This window comes from Chrysemys picta, unplaced genomic scaffold (assembly GCF_011386835.1).
Source record: "Chrysemys picta bellii isolate R12L10 unplaced genomic scaffold, ASM1138683v2 scaf822, whole genome shotgun sequence".
Classification (NCBI taxonomy): domain Eukaryota; kingdom Metazoa; phylum Chordata; order Testudines; family Emydidae; genus Chrysemys; species Chrysemys picta.
The window spans coordinates 15,148-28,000 of record NW_027053529.1 but is presented as its reverse complement, the minus strand read 5'-3'; the positions used below and the strand labels follow the sequence as shown (position 1 = coordinate 28,000).

Sequence of the window (12,853 nt, the reverse complement as noted above, 5' to 3'; positions counted from 1 at the left end):
AAATACCAATGAAATTCAAGGGGTTTAAATGGCCCGCCCCTCTTGCCGTGACTCAGCACAAGTGGCTCTGATTAAGAAGCATTCAACAAAAATCTGGAACCAACAACCTAACATAGCTGCAAAAAAATCCCATGCTCTGACGCTGGACTTTCACAAAACCATTTACAAGACATGCATTCTCCCACCTTCATGTACATCCCATCCCATCATTTGCAATTACAATTTGGCCTCAATCACATAGGCCATCATTAACTCTTGCTTGAATAATCGAAATCCAATGTATTTAGACTCGAATGCATCTGCCCTGAAAAATCTGCAACAGTTACAGAACACAGCAGCACACCTCCTCAGTAATACAGGTTCACTTGAGTACATCAGTCCTATGTTTCACTCACTCCGCTGATTCCCCAACAGAACACTCAATCAAATCTGTCTTTAGTTTTGAAGTTATAAAGAACATGGGCCCAAAATACCATCTTACTCTCTCAGACTTCAGTAGCTGTGTTCCTCGGGAACAACTGTCTACACATCAGAAGTAAAACTAGCACATGCAGGAGACAGGGCTTTTTCAGGAGCTGGCCCAATACTATGAAATTCACTCCTGCAAAAACTTAGAATGACAACTAACATCACCATTTTTCATATTTACACTCCCCCCACCCCACCCTACCCACACACCCTTTACCTTCTGGGTCAATGGCTTTCAACCTCTTTTCCATTTGCGGACCCCAGAAAATTTCAAATGGAGGCGCAGAGCTCTTTGGATCCCCACAGACCACGGGTTGAAAACCACTGTTCCGTTGTAAGGACAACCTTTCGAGGACCCCTTAGACAGTCTGCAAACTCCCAGGGGTCTGTGGACCAGCGGTTGAAAACCACTGCTCTGGGGGATATGGGAGAAATAGAAACCTCAAATAACAGATGCTAGTCACCTTAATTATTCTTAACTCTGGAAAGCATTCAGATACACCAGCAATTGGCACAATATAAGAACTTAAAAAAAAAAATCTCGGCTGTTGCTTCTATGACTATTCTGACTTCTCTTCCCTTTCATTTTCCTTCTAATTCCAAATTAAAAGGAAAATCTTTTAATCTACAATCAAGGTTTTTTTTTTAAATCAAAATTTACAACCAAATCCTTTTCATGTAAATTGGAATAACTTTATTGATTTCAATGGAGCTATGCTGATATATTCCAGGTCAGGATCTGGCTTCATAGTTAGAATTTTGATGATAATGCTAGTCTATAGTGCTTGAAAAAGTAAAAATGTACAAATCATTTTGGGGATTTTCTCTTGCTTTAAATTGATTGTGTGACCAAAAAAGTACCCATTCCTCCACGAAATCTTGGAATTAGGCCAAACACACTTATACTTAGGAAGCAGCTAATGATTTTAGAATTTCCAAATGAACTCAACCCGATATTTAATATATTTTATTTTTAGGACTAAACAAAGAGTCTTTTGAACCATACGACATAATTAGATTAGACAAATAATTCCATATGAACTGTAACCCTATCTGTAGTATAGCTGGTGCAAAATAATTTTTTGAAACCCTGACCATACAACTAATTTTGTGCCTGGGGTCAGTCCACATGGAATCAATTGCAAAAACTGCAAGATCAGGGCCTTATTTTGTATCACATCTATAGGTCTTGTGACAGGGTCAGGCCAGAGGGCTACAGGAGAGTGATCCTATTGGGATCCAGGAAGTGGGCGGGCCAAAGCCCGCCCACTGCTAAAAGATCCCCCCAGCCTTAGCGGGGGATCCACAAGACCTGGAAACCAAGTGATTTTGGGGGACAACTAATGAAATAACAGGGACAGGAGTGCGGTCAAAGGGTCCGAAGGGAACCTGAATGGGACACTGAGCAGAGAACCCCGGACAGCGCCCACTGCTCCTCGAAGGCGTCAAGGGAGTCAGTGGACGCCGCCCAGAGGAACTCTGCCCGGATGCCTGAATGGACGGAGGATCAGAAAGAGGCCCCACAGTCACAGGAGACTCCATCCGCCAACCTCCTCTCCCTGGTTTTATAGATGGCCATTTTAGCCAGGACCAAGAGGAGGTTGACCAGGAGGTCCCATGACTTTGTGGGGCCACGGATAGAGAGTGCATAAATAAGGAGGTGAGGGGAAAAGTGCAGCCAGAAACGCAACAGGATATCTGTGAGGACCCGGAATAGGGGCTGCAGCCTGGCGTACTCCAGGTAAACGTGCGCCAGGGTCTCCCTCACGCCGCAGAAGAGGCAGGTGTCCCGGGACGGGGGTGAACCGCGCCAAGTACATGCCCGTGCTCACGGCCCCATGAAGGAGCTGCCAACTGACATCCCCGGCAGGCCTTGGGAGCAGGGTGGAGTATAGGCTGGCTCACCGGGGCTCCTCACCCTCTAGAAGTGGCAGGAGGTCCCGCCACTTTGTGTCGGGGTGTGACGCGAGAGTGAGGAAGTGCAGGGTGTGGAGCACGAGCGTGTATAGATGTTTCCTTGGCGCAGTCTGGAAACGAACCAGCTTCAAGTCGTATAGCCGGCTTACGGTGAAAGGGCGGGGAGGCCGGTTGGGTCCACAGGGCAGGGGCCCGCTACAGGAGAGTGAGAGAAGGCAGATATATTAGCCCCAGATTAAGCAGGTCCCTTTTCCCTGGGTAAGATAACGGGGCAGTTTCAGAAAAATCAGGAATTTTCTGAAACCAATTAAGGCAGACAGGCTAATTAGGACACCTGGAGCCAATTAAGAAGCGGCTAGAATCAATTAAGATAGGCAGGCTAATCAGGGCACCTGGTTTAAAAAGGACCTCACTTCAGTCAGTGAAGGGTGCGCAAGGAGCTGAGAGTGAGAGGGCGTGCTGCTGGAAGACCGAGGAGTACAAATGCTATCTGGTATCAGGAGAAAAGTCCTGTAGTGAGGATAAAGAAGGTGTTGGGAGGAGGCTATGGAGAAGTAGCGCAGGGAGTTGTAGCTGTCACACAGGTGTTACATGAAACTCTGTAGACAGCTGCGATCCACAGGGCCCTGGGCTGAAACCCAGAGTAGAGGGCAGGCCCAGGTTCCCCCCTCTCCCTTCCCCCTATTGGATATAAGAGGAGTCAGGGTGACCAGACAGCAAGTGTCAAAAATCGGGACAGGGGGTGGGGGGGTAATAGGCGCCTATATAAGAAAAAGACCCCAAAATCGGGACTGTCCCTATAAAATCGGGACATCTGGTCACCCTAAGAGGAGTTGACTTGGACTGTGAGTCCCACCAGAGGGGAAGGTCCCTGGCCTGTCCCCCTGACCCAAGGTGGGTCAGCAGAGACTGCGGGGATTGTTCTCCTTCCTTTTCCCCATGCTGGCCAGTGATGAGGTTAGCTGAATGAACGGCAGGTTTGAGCCACAAAAGTGTCCAAACTGAGGGCTGCCATGAATCTCTGAGGTGCGCAAATCCGCCAATAAGCGCAGGGCTCACCAAGGCAGAGGAGGAACATTGTCACAGTCTTAAGATGGTCCAAAAAAGGACAGCCAGATTAAGACAGTATCGAAACACAACTTCTGGTGGAAATACACTATTCTCCAACACACAGCTTGCAGAGTTCCCCTGTGAGTCAGTAAGGCCTACATGGCACCAGTTCTTACTGATTTCCAGTTTAAATTGTTAATTATTCCAGTTGCCCCTCTGATTTCTTTACCTCAAAGTTTCTCCTCAACTCATTTTGCTTTGACTGGCTTGCCAGTAAAGCCTCTTCTGCTCTGCACAGCCTCTCTGTAAGCTCATTGGAGTTGTTTTCCAAATGATGTTTCACTGCTATTGCCTATGAGGAAAACACATCACATTTTATTTGTAGTCATATTTAATCTATTTAAAAAAATTAACAATTCCTGATGTCCCTTGAAATGATGAGCTCCAAAGATACGTTATAAAACAAAGCAAAAAGAATAAGCTATGTTCTGCTTCCTCTTACAGAAAGAGAACTTTGGAGTAACTGTTGACTTCTGCGTTGTATAACTAAGAGCAGAATTTGGCCCTAATCCTTGAAACTCAGCATGATGGCTTTAAAAAAGTACAATTAAAAATAGGCCAGATATCTGAAAAATCCATCCTCCTTTCACTGTCCAGTCCCGGGTTCTAGATTCTGTATCATACCAAAAACAGTACATGTTAAGGTAACACAAATCTTTAACTCAAGACTGGGCAAGGATATGAAAAATATTTTCAGGCACATTTTCAAGTATATAGTTGTAATGTATAAATATATTCATAATTTAAGCAATATTTATAGTACAGTCTGTTAATCATTGGGAATCCTAACCAGAGCTTTCTTTTAAGTTCAATCATAAGGGCAGCAGATTTAACACTTGCTCTCAATTTTTTTTAACGTAACATATTTTGTCAAAGCAAGCACCTATTAGGTTTAGAAGATGCTTCCCCATTCCCACTCAGACCTCAACTGCTCATTTGAGAGGTAACGTTTAGGTGTTGGACTGATGATCAGCTATCACCAAATATGCCATTGAACAGCCAACAAACAGAAAGGATCAATACCAAACTAGACTCAGTTCTGTACAATCCAAATGTCGGAGAAAAACACAGTTCTCACTTTTTGTTTGGGTACAGCAAGTCAGATGCTTTATTTCTCTCACACAAATATCAAGAGATTGACAAATTACTCTACCTTTCCCACTTACTATATATTCAAGGAATAGGTTACATGTTCTTAAAAACCAGTATTTGTGCACCTTAATTCCCTGTATTTATGGACCAACAAAGACATTCAGCTTGCACCTCTGTCTCCAGAACTACATTCTTCGGGGGAAAGGGAAATTAGTGTAGTGCTATGCTCAATCTTAAATTTATCACCTGACTTTATATCGCTATCTAAACCAGGAAGTTAACAAGACCATAACTGTGACACCACCAAATTCTAACTGGTTTTCAACCTTTTAATCTGTTTTATATCTGTCATAAGAGCTCTATAGTACTCCAAATTAAAAAGGAAGTAAATTTATTACCAACATCAAGAGAGAAAAAAAATGAGAATGAAATAATTTAGTTCCATTCTAGAAAGGAGTACGCTTTTCTGGATAAAAACCTTTAGACGTCCAAGTTTCAGTATGAATCGAGTGTTTCAAGAGTAAACATGGAAAGAAGAGTGTTTGTAGTGGTTAGTATTTTCTCCGCTGTAGAAAATGTTTGATTAATGTGCTCACACAGCTAGGATGACACATAGCTATGCCGGACAGCTATCGTGGACAAATTTAGAACCTCTGTATTAAGTCAGTGTAGACCATGTGTATCAAAAATAAAAAAGCAGTTTTCTATTAGAGAGTGTGGGTAGAAAAGAAGCAGTGCTCAAATCCGAACAAGTCTAAAGGGAAGGGTTCCAGGGCATTACCCCCAAACTGCCTTTGGGCCCATCTGCTACCTCAGTTTACCTTCAATCTTGCATCAAACCAGCTATCACATGTGGCGATTTTACAGTAGTGCTCTCTTCCAGTTTGGTTTATTATCATAACACAACACTCAAACATACCCTTACCAGCCTCAATTATTCCTTTCCGTTTATAATGCCTCAAGTTTTTCCAGGTTTTTATCAGAACATGCCCATCCCTGCAGTCCAGCCCCTCCCTTAGCTGGGATTTCTGCATCCTGCAGGTCCATCAATGGAGGCTTATCCCTGCACAGTTTCCAGTTCCTTGTAAATCTCTTCCCCCCCAAAGTCTTCTGCCTTAGAGTTCTGGAAAATTGTCACCTGTCCTCTTCACAGGCTCTCTGCCTGGGAACTAAGGAGAGAGATAGTGTCTCTCTGAACTTTTGGGGCGTGGGGTGGGGGGTCTCTCTCTTGAATGACTACAGGCTGCCATGCATCTAAACCAGCAGGCCTGGTTTAGATGCATGCTTCTGTCACATGACCCTTGTATTCACTCCCATCATACAGGGAGATGGGCTAAACCTGAGAAAAAGTGCAGCTGTGCCCCAGTCTTTGAATGGACCAGCTCACCCTGTGACAGGAACATAGCGCAGCTTGCTCTGACCTGTGATGTATTTAGTTGCACTTAAATATTAGTCATGTATAGATCTTTAAACACAAAAAAGAGGACAGTTAAAATTTTACATAAAATAAAAACTCAGCATCACCACTTCCATTTGAATAGTTGAGATATTAAAAATCCTACGTTGTCAAGTTCTGCCCGTAGACCATTGTAATCGTTCTTGGCTTGCTGCAAGTCCTGGTTGAGTTTTATCTCCTTGCACTGCTGGGCCACTGTCTGTAAGGCACGGAGCTGACGTAATACTTCCTAGAAATGTAGAAGATGGGGGAGGGGGAGGGCGGAGGGGAGAGAAACACACTCCTGTTACATGTTTCTAGTCAAGTTACTAGAACTATTAACACTGGAAAACATGGGGGAGGGACTGTAAATAGTCTCTGTAAATAGTTACTAATTACACTAAAGCCCTCTCTTACAGAAGCAAAAAGAGTTTAAAAACCATTTTTAAGTAAAGCCTAAATTCGGTTATGGCCACTAATGGCCAGGACTCAGTTTGGCCAATCAGAGTAGCCTACTGAATCTGTTACACCAATACAGGTGGATCAAAAAAATACTAGCAAATATTGGAATGAAGCTTATGTATCAATTCAAAAGTAGATCTCCATAACAACATTGAGCATTACAACTAAGCAACCAGACTAATCCCCAATAATCATGATCCTTTGGGGGGGAAATTCCCTTCTTTGCTATGATTACATGTTTAACTTACTGCTGTAAAAATGTTTTTTGTGAGGAAACTGCCTTAGTTTTTTTCAATTTGACTTAACATAAGACTGAGTAGCAACAGAAGTTTGGTAGAGGGGCATTCACTCCTCCCGCCTCAGTTCTGGGGGAGCAGAACTTCACTAATGCACACCTCCGAAGATCCTTAGGAATCTAGCCCATCTCCTGCAATCTTTAGAAGATGCAAAGTAGATATCCATCCAGGTATAATTAGTTTCTGAGGCTTCTTCCCAGCCCCACGGTCCTTATGATTGGGGCTCTACATGAATTTGAGAGGGAATTTATGTGGGGGAATAGGGCTATGAGGGGCACAGGACTTTTAGTAGAGGGTGTTGAGGTTGGTAAGGAAAAGAGAGAGCTAAGTGGGGAGCAGAAAGTGGAGGAAGATAGGGAAGGGAAAGCACTAGTGGCGTCTCCTGGCAACAAACCTCTCTGCCAAACTTCTCTTGGCAGCAGTTGCAGGACTCCCCTCTAACAAATCATAGCAGGTTTGTCAGATGGAGAAGGTAGTGAAGTGCTAGTGCTTCCCCTCTGCTTTCTCCTAAGCACCCTCCTATTCTCCAGCAAGACACCTGCTCGATCCCATGTCCTCAAGTACCCCCACAGCCTGTTTCCACTCTCATTGCCAGCCAGAGATCCATCCTATGAAGTCCCCAACCCTCTTGGATCCCGGTGATCCACTTCCCCAAATCTTTATGTCTCCCCCACTTACCCCCAGCCCCTCTGCCCTCATACCCTTTCCAAAGGCCCACTCCTACCCTGGGCTGGCCTGCCAGGAGCAGAAGAATGCAGGTGGGGAGGGTCACACTCAGGAATAAGTGAGCCAATTACTAGCAAAATGTTCACACTTTTTTCTGATTTTTTTATCATCTAACTATAAATTAGAGGTGAACAAATTGGTAGCCTGCCTGCCCGGCCTACCTTGAAGAAATACAGATTCACTTCCTCTTACCAAGTTATAACCACCAGACTACTATTATCAACAGGTAGGGAACATGGCTTTAGTCAATTTAATTCGTGGTAGGCCAATACATTGTTTCACTAACAAATGCAGATCCATCCAGCTGCCAAACTAAAAGAAAAGAAAAAATTCAAATAAAAGTAGCAAGGGAGAGTGTGACAAAGGAGAAAAAAATGAAAGAGGGAAGGTCAGAGTGGAGATACTTAAAATATTTTCCCACTAACTTTCCCTCAATTTGAATACGAGCTACTAAAATTTGCCCCTTAGTAGCAAAATCAGAATATCATGTTACAAAAAAGTTATTTTCTTTACACTAACTGGTTTCTTTTGAGCTGTTTTGGCTACATGGATCCTGCTCTAGGTATGCACGTGCCCCATGTGCATGAGATTGGGTTCTTTTGGGTTGACAGTGCACAGTGTAGCATCAGCAGGTATCTTAATATGCACGCACACACACACGCACCCCCCTCACACACACATAACACCTGCGGGCAAAGCAGGCCCAGCCACTTCTCAGTTTCTTTGCCAATACAGAATCCCAAAACTAATGGATTTCACAATAGTAGAGAAAGAGGACTGGTGGTGGGGTCCATGTGGGCAGAACAGCCAGAAGAACCAGAATTACTGTAAGGTAAGTCTCCCACTATCTGTTAACATGGATCTCACTTTAGGTGACTAACAGTTATCTCCCTATGGAGGGGGATGTCAAGAGTCTAATTTACATAAAGACTGCAGGACTGCCCTAACAAACTGGGCATCAGATCTAGTAGTTGCAACTAGCGAGTAGTGCTGAATAAAAGTAGGCAATGAGCTCCAACTGGCTCCCTAGCAAATTTCTGACATAGGAACCTTCCTCAAGCATGCCCATGTCACTTGGGGCCTAGTATAGTTTGCTTTAATATGATAGGGTTACCATTCCTCCGGATTTACCCGGACATGTCCTCCTTTTTGTGCTAAAAATAGCGTCCGGGGGGAATTTGTAAATCACTCAAAATGTCCTGGATTTCCCTCCGCGGGCAGAGCAGAGCGAGCGGCTGGGAGGGCTGCAGGGAAGTCACGGGCTGGACTCCGGAGCAGCTGTAGAGGAGCTCCTCCTCCTCCTTCCCTCCCTGCATTCTGAGCCGGCAGCTCTCCCCTGCAGCCCGGCTCCGGCAGCACTGTGCAGGGCCAGGGACCGGGTTTTGTTGTGCTGGGGAGCGCAGCCACGTGTCCGGCTTGCACAGAGCCCAACACCATGTTCTGAGCAGCAGGGTAAGGGGGCCAGGGGGCAGGAGAAGGGGCAGGGAGGTTCTGGAGGGGGCAGTCAAGAAACGGGGGGGGGGTCGGGAGTTCATGGGGGGGCTTTCTGGAGGGAGTGGAAAAAGTTTTGGGCAGTCAGGGTACAGGTAGGGGGTAGGGTCCTGGGGGGCAGTTAGGGGGGGTCTTAGGAGGGGGCAGTTAGGGGACAATGCACAGGGAGTCTTAGGTAGGGGGTGGGGTTCTGGAGGGCAGTTAGGAGCAGGGGTCCCAGGAGGGGGCAGTCAGGGGACAAGGAGCGGGGGGGGTGGGGGGCTGGGAGTTCTGGGGGGGAGCTGTCAGGGGGCAGGAGTGGGGAGAGGGATCGGAGCAGTCAGGGGACAGGGAGCAGAGGGGTTTAGATGGGTTGGGAGTTCTGGGGGGGGCTGTCAGGGGGTGGGGAGTGGTTGGATGGGGCGTGGGAGTCCCAGGGGTCTGTCTGGGGGTGGGGGTGTGGATAAGGGTTGGAGCAGTCAGGGTACAGGTAGGGGGTAGGATCCTAGGGGGCCAGTTAGGATTGGGGGGGGTCTCAGGAGGGGGCAGTCAGGGGACAAGAGGCAGGGAGGCTTAATAGGGGGTGGAGTCCTGGGGGGCAGTTAGGGGCAGGGGTCCCAGGAGGGGGCAGTCAGGGGACAAGGAGCTGGGGAGAGGGTTGTGGGTTCTGAGGGGGGGCAGGAAGTGGGAGGGGCAGGGGCGGGGCTAGGGCAGGATGGGGGCGGGGCTAGGGCGGGGCTCCTCCCATCCTCTCTTTTGCTTGCTGAAATATGGTAACCCTATAATATGAGAAGGTGGATCTAATTTATTTAGTTCACAGAAGATCTTTATGCAGTCAAATATCCATTTCAAAAGTCTCTGGGTTGAAATAATGAGCCCTCTAGACCTGTCTCAAATATTACAAAAAAAGTTCTAGGCCAGTTATGGAAAGGCTTTGTTCTATGGAGGTGGTAGAAAAGTGCCCTAAAGACACCACTCATATGAAGTTTTGCCTCTCCAGGAGTCAAATGAGGTTTTGGGGGAAACACTGAGGGTCTATGCCCTGATGCAAACAAAAGCCTGAGACCACTCTGAATAAGAACCTAGGGCGAGATCAAAGAACAGTCATCTTGTCTTTGTCAAATATAGTAAAAGAGGTCCTGCCATTAACGCCTAAATCTAGCTTATCCTTTGAGCAGAGATAACAGTCACCAAAAATCCTGTCTTGATAGAGAGGTGATAAAGGCTCTAACAGGGACAGCGGGGAGATCATTAGGTCCAGGAATACAATACTTTGGTCCCAGGAAGGTCCCTCACTTGGGGAAGTGTAGTTGCTGTAGCCAACTACACTTGAGCACCACAATCTCCAGCGGCATGGTTCCAACGCAGGGCACAGGGCAGCCTCCATCAACATGGCTTTTAATCAGATATCCCTGTCTTTAAGAGTGCGAGGTCTGAAGATTTTGCAGATCCTACACTTCTCTTTAATATGTACCTCTCTGAGGCACTTAAGGCAGCTCGTGTTCAGGTCACTAATAGACATAGGTTTGCTGCACCCAGCCCATGGCTTAAACCCCAGGGACCGGCCATACCCCGTCCTTGGGGCTATGTCCCTAATGGGATTCCGCTCCTAAATGCTAACTGCTAACACTACAGTAACGATATACAAGAAAAACCCAGAATCCAAAGTTAGAGAAACCACTATCGGACTTGTGAAAACACAAAGCATTCCAACAACCGTCACTGGTGGAAAGAAGGAACTGAGAGGGCATGGGGCCAGCAGGGCCCAATGTACCAGCACATAAGCACAGGGCTCCAGAGGTTGCCAAAGCCGGCCCTAGGTGCGCACACATCAAATATGGAATCGACATGAGCAAGCACTCAAAGAAGAAGAATCCAATCTTGCGTGCCTGAGGCACATATGCACCTAGAGTGGGATCTACATGGACAAATACTCAAGGAACAACTTGTTCACTCTGGTAACAGCAGTCTGGAGGCAACTTTAAACTTGTGAAAAAATGGGTCTTGTCTTACCTTTTCCCGTTCTTTTCTTTTCTCTTCTAAGGAGCGACGATTAATTTCAACTTCTCTTTGCCATTTCTGTACTCTTTCCATGGTATGCTCCATCATTTCAGTCTATAAAAAGTTTAATCATAATGCTTGTAATTTTGGTGGTTTATAAAGAACTAGAGTACACTGAAACCCCATTTAATAAATTCCCAGTGTAATTTCTATTGTGAAAACAATCTGCTGATAAAAGTCTGAAAGTTGTCCAAAGCACTCTACTATACATTTTCTCAGAACACAATACTACCGTCGCTCCTTTGCCTCTTACAGTTTCATTGTATTCACAGCATGTTAGGGGACTTACAACCAATTTACCAGAAAGCTGTCCTAGCAGAATAACTGTTTTTCTCTCCACAGAACACATTTTTATTGTCTGAAATCTTTTCTTTAAGACAAGTAACTATTTTTAAAGGTAATAAAAAAGTGAACTGCTGATAAGATTTAAATCATCTTCATGGTTGGATACTTTTAAAGCAGAAGATGAACAATTTACTTGAATATAATTTTAAAAGGATGTGAAAAAAATGCTGCTTTTGCTTTATTTCTTAGTAGTTTAACACAGTACAGTACTGTATTTGCCTTTTGCGGGGGGGGGGGGGAGAGAAAGGGGGTGTCTCTGCTGCTGCCTAATTGTGTTCTTCTGGTTCCAAATGAGATTTGTGTGGTTGACTGATCAGTGTGTAACTCTGGTGTTCATAACTCTGAAGTTCTACTGTAAGTTATGGAGCCACCATGAGCAAGCACATACATAGTTAAGCTTTGTTGGAGAACTGTGTAATGAATTGTGTTAGTCAAATATGTACTAAGTAATATTAGAGAAATTATTATATATAAAACTATAAGAAAATAGGAAGGAATTTTTGCTTTTTGTATGTATTTTTGCTGCTTTAGATCATCAGATTTTGCTGTAAATCAGAAAACTGGTTTGTGTGTCTCAGATATAAAGTTCTTGACCAAGCAGAGAGCAGGGTAGAGAAGAGAGCTGTTAGCTTTCAGTAAGTCAGGTACAATCCCTCATCCTCCACCCGTCCAACAAGTAAAAACTCAAGACCACAAAAACAGATGAGTAAAAAGAATAAAAATTGCTGTAATGTAAGTACAACTGCATGGAGCCAGTGAGCGTGACAGCAAGGAATAGATGCATTGGGAACTACATAGATATAAGTAAGTTTTAGCAGAATAAGCAAAAAATATATTAATTTGGGTTAGTTATTGTGATTTCTGCAGGAGAATCTTTTAATTAGGGGGTTAGAGTGGAATATATACGGATAAAGACACAGATGAGGTAGCTTGCTATACTGAGTCTGTGCAAAGTTACAGAACGGAGGATTAAAAAAAATAGATGATTGACATAATAGTGGAGAAGATACAGAGGAAAAATAGCCAAGCATAGCAGAGATTTGAAAAGAGTCACCCTGTCCCCAAGAAAGATAACTTGAGCATTTCCTTTTCTTGTCTTATCTTTTTTTGCATGTTTATGTAATTCATAGGTGATAGTAGCATTGTCTGAAAACATATATAATAAAGGCTAAAATAAATTGTGTCAGCCTAAATTGAAGTGGATTTGGTTCTCACCCAACAGGTTGACATTGGCATGTAAAATGGAACTAAAAATCCCTGTTTCACAGTATAATAAATTAATCTACTTTCCAAGTTTAGCAGAGTTACACTTTAGATGACATTAATTTTCGGCATAAAATAGTTTCTTACTTTGCCAAAGAAAACAATTTAAAAAAAAAATCACAATATTAATAAAATTCACCACTTGTTCTCTCACCTTTTTCTTGCCTTTGAATATTCCAGTGACAGACCACCCCAGACTCTTCATATA

At 44.5% G+C, this 12,853-nt stretch overlaps 1 long non-coding RNA gene across 1 annotated transcript; it reads right to left on the bottom strand.

The window, feature by feature from the left end:
- Positions 1-2,982: 2,982 nt before the first annotated feature.
- LOC135979420 (uncharacterized) lies at positions 2,983-11,112 on the bottom strand. The gene is made up of 3 exons (XR_010596736.1): positions 10,990-11,112; positions 6,150-6,272; positions 2,983-3,787 (listed from the first exon to the last, which is right to left on the bottom strand). It is a non-coding gene; the product is annotated as an uncharacterized LOC135979420 (long non-coding RNA).
- Between the last annotated feature and the right edge of the window lie 1,741 nt (positions 11,113-12,853).